Raw genomic sequence first — 16,888 nt, 5'->3', positions numbered from 1 at the left:
GTACAGATTTTATACACTCTGCAAATTTATTTACTTTATAGGATATTCTCTAAAAAAACTTTTAGAGTGAATTGTTAATTTAAAAAGTAAAAGCTCACTGTTAAATTGAAAATTGAGCCACTCTTTTTTTTAACCCTAGTCATTGTTATTTTTGGTTACTTTCCCGGTAATATCAGAGTTTGTGAAACCTTACTCATATAAACTTTGTCATATCTCTCGACTGAATACGTATTTTTTAGCTCAAAACGTGTAAAATTTATACCTCGAAGTCAGACAAAGATAGATAAATGTGAATCAAATAAATAATATTTTATTTTCAATTAATTACAATGCTTTAAAGAAATGTTACTGGAAAAATTCGTAAGAAATGATCACTTTGGAGAAAAAAATCTAAAATGTAATTTAAATTTAATCCGGGTCTTCAAATTATTATAAAAGTGTATTATAAAAGAGTTATAGCAATGTAAAAAATCGCACAGGGTACGTTGAACCCATGAATGGCTTACTAGGGTTAAGATTTGGCTCAATTTTCACTCTTTAAAGTGAGCTTCCACTCTAAAGAACAAGTACAGTATTTTTGCGACACAGATTACTTAAATAAACTTAAGTTAACAGACAGATAGACAATACATGAATCAAGTGTTTCTTTCAAAATTCGTTAATTCTAATATTTCGGTATATACCAAGCCATGATTTACTACTTCAGTGTTACGTTACGAAGCTAAGAAATCAACAACCGTTCTTGATTTTCCTTTCTTCGGTGGTTACTTTACACGAGTGTTACGCTATAGTGTATATAAAGTCAATTATTCCGCGCCAATCAGATCCTCATCCCCGGATCCGGAGTTGCATACACTTGCTCGCTCGCGGTCGGGCTCACCCCGAGTGTGATACATATCGTTTATTATTATTCCTCGAAGCTGTCCAATTACCTTAGTCAGTGCCGCAATTCGCGCTAATGGATCGAGGAGCACGGCACGTCGTGGCGAGCCGCGGGGGAAATCGTGGAACGCCATGGTGTGGCGGTACATGGCGTTCCTGGATTTCTTTGGCGGATTTCCAAACGCGCCGAACGGCCTGAACTCGCCCCGGAGGAAAAGTTACGTTTACCTAAGGTTTCGATCCTATTTCCGTACGGGTCGGTGACCCGATCTCTTTCCCTCTGTCTCCCTCCCTTTCTCTCTCTCTCTCTCCTCTTCTTTCTCTACTCCTCCGATTACTGTTGCGACTTAACTTCTCTCTCGCTCACTTCGCCCTTCATCACTCTTTGTCTCCTACTCTATCTATGTTCCACTTCTGCCTTGCTTGCGCTGTTTTCTCGCTCTCCTCTCTGTCTTTAAGTTATTCCTTGCCTCGTCCTTCATCTTTCTCTTTCCCATTCTTTCGAGATTACCCATCTTCATCTTCCTATCTCGTTTATTCGCGCTCGCTTCCTTCGCACCCGCCGCCTCTCATTTATCCATTCAACTCTCTATCTTTCTTCGGCCCACGATCTACAAGACTAGCATGTGCATCTACAAACTGTCTTTCTCTCTTTTTCCGTTTCTCTCCGCAACCGCTTCTTGCTTCGCGCAACCGACAAACCTTTCAGCGTTTCGCGTTGCACCATACACCTGTCAGGCATCGCGTAATTGTGAAACGACTTTATAGCCTGGACTGATATTGCAAAAGGACGCTGCGTTTCCTTCGTTCATCTAAAACCGGACGTTCCCTTTTAATCACGATAGACGACAGATATCGCGCATCGCGAGATGTCTGATATTTTTAGCCGCATTTGCAGTCGCACACATTTCATCTACTTATCAAAAGACACGGTAATGTCTCGTGCCATGTACGTGTACATAGCGCGAGATCGCCCCATATATTGTATATAAATATATATGTATATCTGTACATGAACTGGCCAATTGTAAATACTCGAAATTATCCGATCTTAACGGCTCAAGTCTGAATCGATCAAATTTTGATAAGAATATAGATATAGGTCATTTAAAAAGTATCCGCGGTTTTTGTTCAATTTTTGAATGAAAAAATCGCGGATACTTTTTAAATGACCCAATATATGTATACACTTTCTAAAACTTTTAGTGTATTGACACTTTAAATAGTACAGAAATCTCACTCTTAAAGATTGAAAATTGAGTTACACTTTTTTAAGACTGATTCAATTTTCACTCTTTAGAGAGTGAGATTCCACTCCAAAGAATTTAGAGAAAGAGAGATATATATTTAGATTTATAATTTGGTACTGAATGAAGAAATGTGAAGTGTTCCAATAGATTGCGCAATGTAGATAACGATACATATTTTTATTTGTGTCAACTTGCTAATTTCTAATTATTTATTTAATATAAGTAAAATTAATGTATAAATTTAGTTGCATATATAATATTAGAATGATTATTGCTTTTATTCCCATTTTAATTTACATATTAGGTTTTTGTCAATAACTGATATCGGAACACATATATAACTGCAACCGACGTTATTTATTGCATTCGTATTTTTTCTTTACGCAGTTACTTATTCGTCATATGCTACACAATCAACGATAAATCATCGATTTTTTTTATTCCTTCTAAGAAATGTCACACACGATGAAGTTATGCACTGGCCGCATCACATTTTTCATATCTGCTGCCAGGAAGGAGGTCGATCGGTCAATTAATTATATAGCAGTGATCGCTCAATAATTAATGCTGGGGCCATGAGATTCTTGATGCGTTCGACGTGAACTCCGGGTGGCCCAGGTACGAATATGAAAATGTGTATGCAGTTGTATACATATATATATATATATGTATATGAAAAAACCACGCCTCTTTCCTGCATGCTCGATTCATTAATTAATCCATTTGTAATGTTTCGCGTGGAATGTACAAGATAATGTATTTCCAACGTACCTTTATATGTATCAATATGATAACAGAATATTCTTTTAATTTGTATTATATTTAAATGTTTTATTTAATGTATTTCAGAAATTAATATTTTTTTTCATATATTTTCCAACGACACTGACGTTGGTCTTTTCTTAATGAAAAATAGAATTAAATTTTCTGTTTCCAATTTTGATCAGATGTCTGATTTTGATAATATTGTTTTAATTATATTTTGAATTAACATGAATTTAACAACTTTCAAATCCTTCTATTTCCGGTGGGTAGTTAAAATATTCACATTGTTAAAAGCTTTCTCGAGATTACGTTAACTAAGGAGACTATTGCTAGCAGAAATTTCTGTCTAGTGTCATACATTATAAAAACAAAATTCCGCGACATTTTATATATTTTTTATGTACTTTTCGATGTCGTCCGTCTTTTCTTAACGAAATTAGAATTAAATTTTTCCCAATTTAATTTTGATCAGATATCTGATTTTGATTTCGTTCTAATTATATTTTGAATTAAAATAAATTTAATAATTTTCAATCTATTTCCGGCAGCCAGTTAAAATATTCATTTTGTTAAAAACATTTCTCGACGGTACGTCAATTAAAGAGACTGTTACAAACAGAAATTTCTGTCTAGAGTCACACATTACAGAAAGAGATCGGTCTTTTATTTTTCTTAACAAAAATGAAATTAAACTTTCTTTTTTTAATTGAATTTTTTTATTTGATTTTGATATCGTTTTAATTGCATATTTCAAATTAAAATAAATTATTTTTAAATTATTTTCGATAGAGCCAGTTAAAATAGTTATTAGAAGCGTTTCTTGAGATGCGTTAACTAAGGAGATGTTACGAGCAGGAATTTCTGTCTAGTGTCATACATCACAAAAACAAAATTCCGTGATATTATTTCATTTTCCTCCTTTCTTTCCAGCATCTCGACGAAGAAGCGGTCGCTATTTTCGATGCGACGCGCTAATCATTAATTAGCTCTTTCTTTAATCGGAGTCTAACTCGGATGTTCCAATCGTTTTTACCACGACGATGAAGTCTGTGGCAATGGCGACAGGACGTAAACGGACGGCGGGAACGTCGCTTGACGTGGCAAACGCGATGGAATGTCGAAGCATAATCATCTTCACGAGAACAACGATAATTCGTTTGTACGTTTCTTCGGCCATGTCGAGCGGAAATCGGCAAAACAGTTTATACACAGAGACACCAGTGTTCCGATGTCTTCTATATCTTTTTGCGAATTCCTGTAATTATTTCGTTTTATAAAGTTTGGGAAAAAAAGACGTAAAGAATCTTATGAAAGAAACTTATACGGAAGGCTAAAAAAATTTTTTGTAAATTTCTTAATCAATAATCAATTCTCTGCATAAGTGGAACGACATAATTGGCATTGAATGAACTATATTTATTCGATTGTACAATAATAAATTTGCATATTCCGTAATATTAAACATTACAACATTTTGGACATTGCACAAATCTTTGAATATGTTTGATTATATATATATATATATGTATATATGCACATCGGTGTCGACGCAATGTTATGTACTAAAAGTTATAGCGATAACACTAGGAAGAAAATTTAATGCTTTCAGCAAAACTATTTAGTTGAGGCATTTTTGAATAGCAAGCAAATATTTTGTTTATATAACAAAGCATTTAGTTAATAATTTAAGATTAGAGTCAAGACCATGAGTTTGTATCACCTAAATACGAGAGCGCCATTTTCAATCAAAATTATGATCGAACTGATAGATACGTATTATTTAAATGAATTTATCTCAGAAATATTTACTGAAATATTTACATTATTATCTTAGAAATATTTATTTAAATGATGAAATTTATCTCATTTGGTTGTTTTTACAAAATAATTTCTCTGCTTTGTAAATAACAAAAATATTTGTTTGTACCAACTAACTAAACAATTTAATTCGCATAAAATTACTATTTTGTTCGATGTACGTTTTAATCAAAAATTTTTGTTATAAAATTTTAGTTTATAGAACAAAACATTTTTCCTAGTGAAGCATTTACAACGAAAAACGCAAAATCTGCGTTAGCAATCGTATAGATAAAATCTCGATAATTTCACAATATTTACAACATTCAATTATAAAGTCATTAAATGACTTGACCTACGGCATTTCGGGTTAATTTCTTGTCCCGAGGGCTCGCTAGAAAAGCGCGTAAAACTTTCCGGCAGATATTAATCGCGCACGACGGACTTAGTTGGAGTATGGATTTAGTTGTCTGTTAAAGTTATCGAGTCTCCTGCGGCGTCGTCTCTTCACAGGGTGTTCAAAGGGGAAGGAAGGGATGGATTTCCCGATCCACACCGTTATGTCCTGCGTTGAGCTTAGTTTCGCGTCGTCGGGGCACCTATGGTGACCGTCCGCGTCGCGATAATCATCGATATTTTCTCTTCCGCATACCGATTTCGCGGCTGAACGTGACCCGGTGAGCAGAAATTGCGGCGTGCGGTCGATACCCGATACGATAATGGGCAACGACGCAGAGAAATTTCTCTCCGTGGCCCCGGGTACGCCGTGACGACGCGACGCTAACGTACTCGCAAGATCGTGGACTGCCGATTTTGTGATAAAAATCAGAAAAATATGCGCCAGCGCCGCGGGGAGTTAACTGATGCTGAAAACTTTAGGAGCTCCGTACATCGAGTAAATAAACCATCACCATTAATCCAAATAAAATGCGTATTTCGCACGATCTTAAAATACTTTTAACGTCGAAAAGAGCGGATGTGTATTTTTGATGGCTGTTTTAAATGCCAAAATTTATATTAATCAATATAATTGAACTGATTATGAGCCTATGAGAGAAATACTAGTATTAATCCGTAGATACACTAGACTCCTTTTTTATCCAGGCAAAATTTCACTCTCACATTTCGTGGCACAAATTTTAATTTTTATTAAATAAAGGTTGTAACATTTAAAAGTTAAGTAACTATTATACATACTTGGCAATGTTGAACAGAGATGTTGAAAAGTAATTCTGAATTTTTCTAAATTTCTTCTTGAAAGCCTAGAATACTAAAAAAATTAGGACTGGACAAAAAAGACCCAGACTGCCTAAATAACTGCTTTTCCTTTTTAAAATGGATAATGTTTATTGGCTTCACAAATTTATAGATTTGTTGATACGTCTCTTTAGAGACGTCATTCAAACAAAATTGGAGAGTATAAGATAGGTACAGGATTTTAAACAGGGCATTATAATACAATAATATTAATTATTAATAATATTTAACAAAAAAGCTTAACATTTGGAAGAAACATAATACAAAAGGATTATAAAAAGAACGCAGAGCTCGCTGTGGTTCGAATAAACGTTGATTATTTGTGCGTTTCTGATCAAAGGTCTTGATGGAAAGGTTTGCTGTCATCAGCTATTCGCCTACGGCGATACAAACAATCGAATGATGAATTGACGTAACACAGTGCGGTCGCGAAATCTCGTATTCTCAAAGGAATCGTTTAGCGTGCACGCGCCCATGAAGACGCGTAACGTCGCGTGTCCTCTTGCCATGTCGTTGAGGAGTCCTCTTGTTTGTTCTGCACTTTAATAGCGCGCTTGTGATCCTCGCAACGTGGACACGCGGAGAAATGAGTGCCCTCTTCCCCCTCCCCTCTTTCTCTCTTTTTCTCTTTCTCCCCCTCCCCCCTCTCTCCCTTTCTTTCTTTTTTCTTTGTTTCTTGTTTTCCTCTTTCTTTCTCTTTCTCTCTCACTCTTCCTTGCCGTCTTATTCTCGCTCTCTTTCTTTCTTCTGCTTGCCTCGCACCGTCTCGTTCGCACCGTCGGTGGTCCTTCAGGACTCGAGGAGACACAAGCCGCCCGTGGAGAACATGTTCCTGAAGAGCAACGTCAATATTGACACATCCTCGGTGCAAATCGACAAATGCGTTTTGCGCTTCTGGAACTCACGCAATACAACGAGGACTTCTACGATGGGTTTTGTAACTTGGATCGAGCGTCAATAGCTTTCATTTAAGTACTGGAGGCTGTAAAAGACGGCTATACATTTACCTTATTAACCCTAAACGCTATTTAAATTACTTCGTTTTATGCCTTCTTCTTTATTTGATGTTTCTCCCGAATTATAAGACTTTTTACTAGCTGAAAATATTCAGGAACAGTTCTTATCAGTTTGTACATCCGTGATATTCAAGATTATAGAAATGTAGACGTTTCTAAAAATCTGTGGTTTTTCAAATTTCATTTAGCGAAGAAATGATCATATATATAATTAAAATATGATGAATATAGAGAAAAAAATAAGAAATGTAACGCAAATAGAGTAACATAGGTATTGTGAAATTTTGTATAAAACATATAACGTTTTATGCAATGATAATCTAAAATAAAATTTCAGTTTTAAGTAATGCGTTATTTATTATGAAAAATGAAAGAAAAATCTATTTTAAAAGATTGAAAACTGTAGAAATTTAATTTCTTTTAGATCGTCTTTTAAATCATTTTTTCTTAGATGATTGCATCTGATTGCTGACATTGTCTCGTGGATGGTATAAACTAAAGGAATAAAAATAATAAAGAAAAGCATCAGTTTGTAAGTGACGAGCTCTCTTGTGACGACAGCGATACTAATTTCGCTTCTGCATTCCATCTATGCGTTGGCTTGCCGTCTTAAGGCCCATGACGAGCGCGAGCGAGGTGTGCCTTAAAACGACTGTAGTTTCGCCGAGAACCGGAATTTTTATTGCTATGCTGAGAAAAACGAAGGAATAACTGAGAAAAGTGCTTGTTTGCACGAATTGCAACATCATGGAAGAAGCATCATGGAAATTTTTACAAAAACGAAGATACGTGACTTGCGTGAACTTATGATTTGTGTTTTACACACTTCGTCATATTTTATTCAGTTTGTCATTTTTTTATAATAGTAAAATTCAGTGAGACTCTCTCTCTCTCTCTCTCGACAATTGAGAGGATTAATTGTCTCGTATATTGTATTTTCCTTTTGTACCTGCATTCCGATTGTGATAATAATTTTTTTAAAAAAGATGAAGCTGTATTTTTTCATCCATCCGAGGAATGGTGTGTCCTTGCATCTTGTTTACTTGTATCTTCTCGAATGTAAAGTGAAGGGGAAAAAAAACGGATCTCAGTAATGGTGCCGATGTAGTGTTATATTCGATGAAATTTTCATTTCCGTAAACACACGTATTAATCACGCCTTAGGAATTGCTGTGTCGACGGTTATCATCCGCGAGTAATTAGATCGTGTACTTATTAACGAGAACACCGATGCGCATCGGGCTTAATGGCCGTTGCCTAGCGCGCTTGTGATTACCGGCCGATATAATTGCCCCGATGACCTTAAAAGCGCCTTGTACGGGCATCGAGCGGTTTTGAAAGTTGGAAAAAGTGCTCGGCACGTAATTTCGTCGTGAAGCGTGGCTGACATTTAGAACACCCGTTATAGCGACATTCACCACGTAGTAGAGTCGTCGGCGTCATGCGGCTACCTATGCGTCCTCTTGTACCCATGAAAGCCGTTATTAATGCGTATAATTATTAATCTATACGTATTTATGTAATAATTAATGGGTGATCGCGGCGCTCTACGTCCGACCGTGGTCGACGCGGAACACGAATGTCGAGGAACTATCTATCAACGTCCCACTTTGGCGTCGCTCTTATGGTTCCCGGGCGACCCTAATGTCATGAGAAAGAGGCGTAGACCGCGCGTGGAAGAAAATCTCAGTCCTTATTAGCCGAGCAGATGATCGTTTGATCGCTTCTTATACAGACTCGCTTATCTTCTTATTGAAAACTTTGATTTTGTACCATTAATTATATCCTGTGCTCTCTCAGTCTTCTTAAGGACTTGGAAACTAAATAACTCGAAATGGAAAGAATCCGACTTATTCGAAAGATTTTATAGAAAATGTTAAAATAAACAATAATAACAAAGATAAAATTTTGATAATTGCTGTTTGATAGCAAATAAGAGGATAGAAAGTTACGATGTAGTACCATAAGTTTATAATTAGTTCGTAATATCTAGCAGCTAGTTCTATATACTGCTTAGCTATAAATATATGCTTCATAGAAACGTTATGTAAGCTATATATGATGTATACTATATCCAAGAGATAGCTTTTGCTGTCAGCAATGAATTTACGACGCGTCATAGTTTAAGAAATAATGATTGGTGGTTAAGAAGTAAAGAAGGGAAAGCTCCGAAAATTGACGATGTAAAATAATGAATTTTTTTTTATAGGAGGCCAGAAAATCAATTGAAAGTCATATAAAAATTTACAGATTTTTCTTATGGAAATTTTTGCTATTTTGCTATTAGATATATGTATGTATATAGGATATTTCTGCTTACATAACACTAATAATTATAAAAATATGAAAAGAAAGAGCATAAAGAACCACAGCACAAGATGTAGTTAGTGATATTTAATTATTCTTGCATTACGAATTACAATAAAAACATTAAACGTTTCGGCCACAATCTGGCCATCTTCAGTAAAATTAATAATATTCTTAAGACGCAGAGTTACATTAAGTTGGAATCAAATTCAACCCTCGTGTGTTATAATTGTAAAGATTGTGTTTGCATCAAAGCGACGCTGCGTCATATAATAATGTTAGAACGTCAGAAGTCATGTAGTAAAAAGTGTAGAACGAGAATTTCCAGATTCTAATTTACAATAATTTATTTTATTATTAATATCTTTTAAAACGGAGTATAAAACAAAGGAAACATTACCTGTTTTACAGCAAAATAATCGATGAATTACAAGTATACTCATTTCAGACAGATAGAAATTTGTCGTGACACTATGTGTTGTTATTGGTCGTATCACATATTTTTCCGCTATTTATATCCATGAGTCAAATAGTTTAGAAAGTTCTAGAATTATTTATTAAGTGCGAGAGAAATCTTTCTTTAGAAGAGGAAGATAAACATCAGGCAAACCTTCAGTATCACTTTGTTTATTGATCCCACTTATTTGGTTTTTAATGTGTATCATTTCTGAAATTCTTCGTTTCATCAATGATTGTTCTGTATCTAAAATTTTAATGTTATCCCAATCAAAATCATGCTAATAATTATCTAACGATAACTTCTTTATACTTACAATTATGTTACACGCAAGTAAATTATTTTCCTTTTCTTTAATATCATGAAAAAAAAGCTGATTTCAATTGGATATTGTAGCATCGTAAAAAGAAAATTAAATAAAGACAGGATCGTGCTGAGAAGGGACGAAAGGAGTTGTGTTCAGTGTTGCCTTTGCTTTGTGTGAGAACTTCTACTTCTAGTAGAACATGGTCACACGTACAACACGCTTCCAAGTAAGTCTCGTGGCTAAAGTTGCATGAGAATGAACCTCCGCTGACCAAAACGAGCATTTGAGACGGCTGGTTGGCCCGATAGGTTCCCTTTTCTTCAGGATCTCGTCTCGGAACATTGTACCGTACCTTCTTACAGGCCGTTTCCGATGAAGTCGGCTTTCTTTATGCCGTTCTTCGGGCTAAGTGTCGATTCGAGGAAAACTACGAGTCGAATAATGCATAACGGATTCTCGGTCTAGCGAAGCTGTCAACTTTGCTATAAAAACATTTTTTCTCTTGCATTCCAGTGGATGGTATTCTTTCTATTTGCAATGAAATTAGAGAGATTGCGAGTTAACAGTTTGAATTAAGTACTATGCGGAAAAAAATAATACAAAAATGCAATTCAAATTTAAGGAACATCCAATAAAAGCTGTTTATTCTCATACTAAAAAATGAAGACTTTCAACATTATAATTCGTACTATGCAATTCGTGCTGCATCATTAACTGTTAATGTATCTGCATTTATGAAATTAATGTGTGCAAATTTATTTTGCATATTATTGGAATATTTTTAGCAATAGTTATGACTCATATATGTAAACAACGGTAGAAAAAAATATGTAGATTAAATAACGATGTATTGTAACTTGAAAATATATTTTTGCGCGTGATAATGAGATCAAAGTGAACTGAATAACCTAAATCAAATGTAAATTACTCTCGTGATCAGATTGTTTCGAGAAGACACGCAAAGCTTCCGAGAGGAGGGCATCATGCTTCTCAAGAACGGTGAAGAAGCGCGGAGGCGGCGTCAAAGGTGGAAACCTTCGAGGAATCTTTAATAAACACCACCATTGTATGCTAATCCATAAATATGCTCTGACTACAGTGCAAGCTTGCGTACAAACCAGCTGCGCCATGCATGCCTGCGTACACGTGCGGCTCTTCTCGACCGATCCAGCCTCTGGACGGATGCCAAAAGTGAAAATTTCATAGTACTCTCTAAAGATACGTTTCCCCGATATTGATAAAAATGTTACGTCATTAATGTATCACACTTGTTTAAAAAGAGGAGAGTTTTACCTTTTCTTTTTGTTGTATTTGATAATTTAAATTGTGGCATAAAATATACTTTATTTATATTTGCCAAAATTTAAATATCCCGAAAATACTATAAATGGTAAGAGAGTGGATGGGAAATAAAACAAATACAAAATAACAAATAACATAATAATAACTCACAGTAGAAATTTTTGAATCTATTTAAATTCTACCTTTTTATACGATTACGTCCTGTTGTTATGATTTTAAAGAATTATTGCATACATATTTTTACCTTTATATTTGATAATATCATCGAATTTGAAGAAAGAATAGGTCATGGTGATCGAAGTTTGAGGTCGTTTGAAAATAATTATTTTATTACCAAGTTCAGCGCTGAAGCGAGACGTTGTCGAACTTTCTTTTGCGGAGGAAAACTCAAGGGCTTTATAGAGGACGAAGTTTTCTACGGCGCCTACGAGAAACACGAGGCTAACGGGAAAATTCAATTCGCCGCGAATTTAATAAGAAGTCTACGATCGGATTTGTATTACGAAAAGGCGAGACTTTATTTATTGATAAAATTAAATAGCGTTTCATTTTATCTATTTATATTACTCTTCTTAAAAGGACACATATATTTTTGATTTGGCAAAATATTTGTTATATATGACATAATAAAATTAATGATATCGTTTTTTTTTCCGGTGATAACTTACAGAATAACTTACATTGGTTATTAACAAAAAAAAAGTCAACATATATTTAAACGTTGACAATACTTATAGTATTTCATAAAACATGCATAATAAAAATTTATAAAATATAAATTTTTTTTTAATTAATGCATACTATATATAATAATATAGCAGTACATTCTTTTATTTTTTATCAATAATTATAAAATTTTATTTGTTAAAGAAGAAAATGATATTAAAAAAAAAATTTTTTTTTCTTTGTATCTTGAGAAAGTTACAATGTCAATTGATCACGAGAAATGACATTGACGCAATGCGGCGAAGTGTCATTTATCAGTAACAATTGTAACAGTGAGCGAAAGGAAAGTCTAAAGGAAAGGGTAGCGCGAAACGTATTTACTATACCTATTTATCGGCGAGTATGTAAAATATGACACATAATACGCGATTTATATACGTGTTTTCATGCTATTGTGCAGCGTATTGTGCAGCGTATCGTACGTCTATGAGTTGAAGAGGAATAGAACAAGTCGATTAGAGGCGCGATATGAAGCGTGCATGTCGATAGCGTGCCGAAGTATCATTGAATTTTAAACGATCGGTGCCTGCACCTTGTTCACGCCTCTGCTCACCTTTCCGAATCACGACTGTCGAGCGATTAAGCATTTTTCAAGGAGGCACCGGGCGTTACTGTTACTCCGCAATGACGGCAATCTTGTACCGAATAACGGTACTCGAGTAGTAGGTGGTAGGAAAATAATGGTATAATTTAGAGATTTTTTTTTTTAGCTAGTATATGCACGGAGTGTTGCACAAGATACTCCCAAGCATTACACGCTTTCTCTCCGTTAGGATACTTGAGAACAACAAGGATGTCATTTGTTTCAATATCAAAGCATGAATAATTGAAAATTAAGAGATTATCGCGAATTAAGCGGCAGATAAAAGACAAGAAAATAAAACATTGCGATTCGTTTAATTTCGCGATTCAATTTTCAAGTCGAATTATTGTATTAATATTTATATTTGACGAAATTAAGAAATTATTTTTTTAAATATGCTCTAAAAAGATATTTTGTTTGTACTCAAAATTTATGTACTTGATTTAGGTACTCCTATGATTTTTAACATATCACTGTGATAAATTAAGAAAATATTTTCAAACGAATAAATTACTTTTTATTACTTTGAGATAATTTATTGACATTTTTATAATATAATACAAGTGTAATTATATATATATATATATGTTTAAAAAAATATTAATTACGTGTTTTATGTCGTTAGCGATGTCTGCACTTTGAACTCTCGCAGATTGATAAAAGAGGTACGATTCGCGAAGACGTCGACGAGAGAAGCGTGATGCAACTGTGGTGTTTTCTGTTGCGAATGATGGTGACACGGTTCCCTCTTGAAACGCTTTAAAACGTAGAAACGTCCGCCTGCGGCACAACTCCCTTTGTCGCGGCGCACCGACGACGACTGCAATGAGACATAAATTGCAATTAGCACCACCGTATCTACGAGAGAGTACGAGAGAGTACGACGTTGCGCCGCGTTATGTTACTAGCGTGCACATGCGGTCCGCGTTCCTTGCAGTTGCAACATTGGCCAGTCTTAGAGAACTGGTCGACCACAATGTGGGACTCGGCGAGAGCTGCGAGACTCTTCTAACGAAGCCCGCACCGTTAAAGTGAAATACACGGGGGAGGCACTCCGATATATGTCTAGAATGTTGCTTTTTTAATTCCACGGCGCAGCGGTTGAAACTTTTTTTTTCCTACGGTCCGATCGCGCACCAGGAATGCGTCGGATCTGACACGTTTCTCAGACGAAGGTCATTCTTTAAGTGTCTTATTTGCCACGCATTCTTTAGTAAATATGGTATTTCCTGTATTTCAATTTACAGTCAAATGTCATGAGAACTCATTGTGAGAGATAACGAATAGCGGATTCTAATGTATAAAAAGAAAATTTGAATTAAATTATATTAATGTAACCACAAATTTAATATTAGCCTAGATATGACCTTCGCGATTATTGGAGTGTAAATAATGTATTTATAAGGCGATGAAAAATGTATAATTTGCAAACAATTGGAATGTACTTCTCAACAAAGTTAATTGCAACTTACAAGTACATTATTTATGCACCAACAATCTCGAAAGCTCAGATAGACGTGTTACTTTTCACTTATATTTGATTTAGTCTTGAAGCCACAACTAAAAACTATTTTTTATTTTAACAAAAATATAAACAAATTAATATTATAATATTAGTTGTATTACTAGACATAAATAGAAAAAGTATTAGAATAAGGGCTTGTTTAGTGAGACGATCATACAAATTAATAAACAAATTTAATGACTAAAAATAAAGCATTGCTTTTTAATATTATCTCTCTGAGCACACATATGAATCAGAGAGCAATAAATTAAAAGCAGATAGCAAATAATTAAAAAAATAAACGGACGCACAATGTCTTTCCATTTTTTTTATGCATATGAATGAAATCATGCCGATTTGTAACTACTTTACGAAGCATGCTATGATGCTTGAAGCGGCATAATAAGAAGTTCAGCATCATTCACGCGCGGACTCACGAGCTCGGGTAACGACATTCCACTGAGACTGCAACAAAGGAAGCCCGTGGTAAAAATTCAAGGAACAACTCTATATCGCTGGTATAAGTCACGGTAGCGCGGTATCGGGATCAGTTAGGTTTGCTAGCAACCGGAACGTTCCGCGATGCGATCGGCCCACAAGTCGATTTGACCCTTACTCAGAACAAGGATAAGGTACGCGAGGAGAAACATAACCATAGCGGGCGTACCGGTACGGAGAAACGCGAGAAGAGAACGTTGAACGACGTTGAGTCGCATCACGAAAAGACAATGAAAAGAAAACGTCGGGCGAAGTTCTTGTTAGGCGAAGCTATTATCATTAATTAAACACCGGTCGCGCTATCTCGATTCACGTCTTGCCGATGTGATGCCACGACATTAAAGACCGTGTGACACCGTAAAGACTTCAAGTTGGTACTCGTTATCGAAGAAATGACGGGACCTGCCCCTTTTGCTAGTAATAAGTATCACTTATGCATCGGAGACCGATCGTAGAGGGCGTATCGAGCAGTTCTCTTTCTTTCTCCTTTTCTCACTTTCTCTCTTTCTCTCTTTCTCGTTGGAAATTGTTGGTTGCGATCGGCGCGAAAAATAATTCACGCAGCGATTTGGCTCTCTGGCGTACCGTAAATTAAACTGGAATGAATGCGGAATAAGAGATCGCAGCGCGTAAGCCATTCGGCGACAGAGTTATAGAGGCAGCGACATCGTAAACACGGTCATTGTATTTACGATACCACTTGTTGCAAAACTTTCCGTACTCGTGGAGACACTAAGTTAATTCCTATTTGTGTGCGTCCGGCATTTATTTATATAGATTTTTATGGCTGACTTGAGATTGTATTTACAAAGCCGATTCTAATCTTTATACTTTATATATTTGTGTGTGTGTGTGTGTGTGTGTGTGTGTAATCTTAAATATATGTAACATATGGCTTCCTTACTTTAAAAGTGACACAATTTAAAAATGTTTCAAGTTGTTACAATGAATGAATTAGGTATACATTATCCTATTAATTGTCAAAAATGAATTATTGTAACTTCATGAAAAAAAAACGTTAAAACGTTATAACTAAAACAGAAAGATAGTTTTAAGAAAATTGTCACAACTCAAAAAAAGGATGATTTTTTTAAAGAGTTTGACATTTGATCATATTAAGAATCTATTATTTTATTATTTATAATTTTCTGTCAGGTTAAAAATTGATTTTTCTCCTTTTCTGGGAAACTTAATTTTTGAGTGATGTATGTTTCTTTTGAAGTAAAGGCAATATACATATATAATGAACTGATCATAACCATTTTTTTAATACGAATCTATTGCACATTTCAAATTATGTAATAATATTATAAACATTCATATATACTTTTGGTACCTACAAATAGCAAGTATTTCAAGCGTCTTGCGTAATCTCTCTTGTACAATACATTTTTATCTTTTAATTAAATAGGATGAAATATTTTATTAACAACATAAACAATGTTTTTTAAAGTACGTGATGTTAATATTTCATTACGAAACCATCTCGTACGCTGTATATTTCAAAAGTGCAATGCGTTGCAACGTGCAATGTGTCAAGCAATATATACGGCTACTTATGCAAAGAGTAATATAATTAAAAATTATTACGATATGAGAAAATATGGTATATCAAAGTCGCGCGACGATTTTATTTGACTTGTCGTACCAAAGCGCGCTTTCAATTTGCACAAGTGTTATCGAACTTCTCACAGAGAGATTCAACGAGCTAGATTCTTCAAAGTATCGACTCAGCCAAGGAAAAGGGTAAAAGGGATTGTTTACGATCCGAAGAATTACTCTCGAATTGTTGTACCGCTCGAGACCTTCTCACAAAGCCACCGATTAAGCACTATCGGGGCTATCAGGAAGCGGTAGACCACTTCCACGGATTCGTTCTTGCCTTAATCCAGCACACCCCGATTCTACGGTCATATATTGTATTTTAGCTCGGTATGCTCATGTGCAGAATTATCACGATGTAGCAAACTAAACATATGTTACCAAGTCGTGTCTACTTTCCAACAAGAGAAACGATATCCCGAAAGATATGAAGCTGAGGATACACACTTATCAAAATATATAGCGATACATAAAATCCTTTGTTACATTTATTCTATTCTAAATATGCATGAGAAAGGGAAGGGATAGGATATATTGTTCTCAAACGAGATCATCATCTTTAAAGTTCAATTAAAAACAGCGTGTCATTACTTTAACGAAATAAAAATGATGAAACGATAAAAATGATGATATTA

General features: G+C 35.0%; 1 protein-coding gene and 1 long non-coding RNA gene across 11 annotated transcripts in view; one reads left to right on the top strand and one right to left on the bottom strand.

Moving 5' to 3' along the window:
• Positions 1–16,888, top strand: part of MESR6 (misexpression suppressor of ras 6) — a 697,505-nt gene that overhangs the window by 427,429 nt on the left and 253,188 nt on the right. The window lies entirely within an intron of this gene.
• The window catches only part of LOC105144969 (uncharacterized), a 57,618-nt gene that overhangs the window by 27,827 nt on the left and 12,903 nt on the right, over positions 1–16,888 (bottom strand). For 9 of the 10 annotated variants that reach the window (XR_846015.2, XR_846013.2, XR_015544331.1 and 6 more), the window contains one exon: positions 9,620–13,469. The exons of the other annotated variant lie outside the window; for it this stretch is intronic. This is a non-coding gene — a long non-coding RNA (uncharacterized LOC105144969). Of the gene's footprint in view, positions 1–9,619; positions 13,470–16,888 lie in introns of those variants that run through there. 10 annotated transcript variants of the gene reach the window in all.

This window comes from Acromyrmex echinatior, chromosome 3, assembly GCF_024713525.1.
Source record: "Acromyrmex echinatior isolate Ae372 chromosome 3, ASM2471352v2, whole genome shotgun sequence".
In the NCBI taxonomy this organism is placed as follows: domain Eukaryota; kingdom Metazoa; phylum Arthropoda; class Insecta; order Hymenoptera; family Formicidae; genus Acromyrmex; species Acromyrmex echinatior.
The sequence above is the reverse complement of the archived record's forward strand: the minus strand, read 5'-3'. Positions and strand labels throughout refer to the sequence as shown.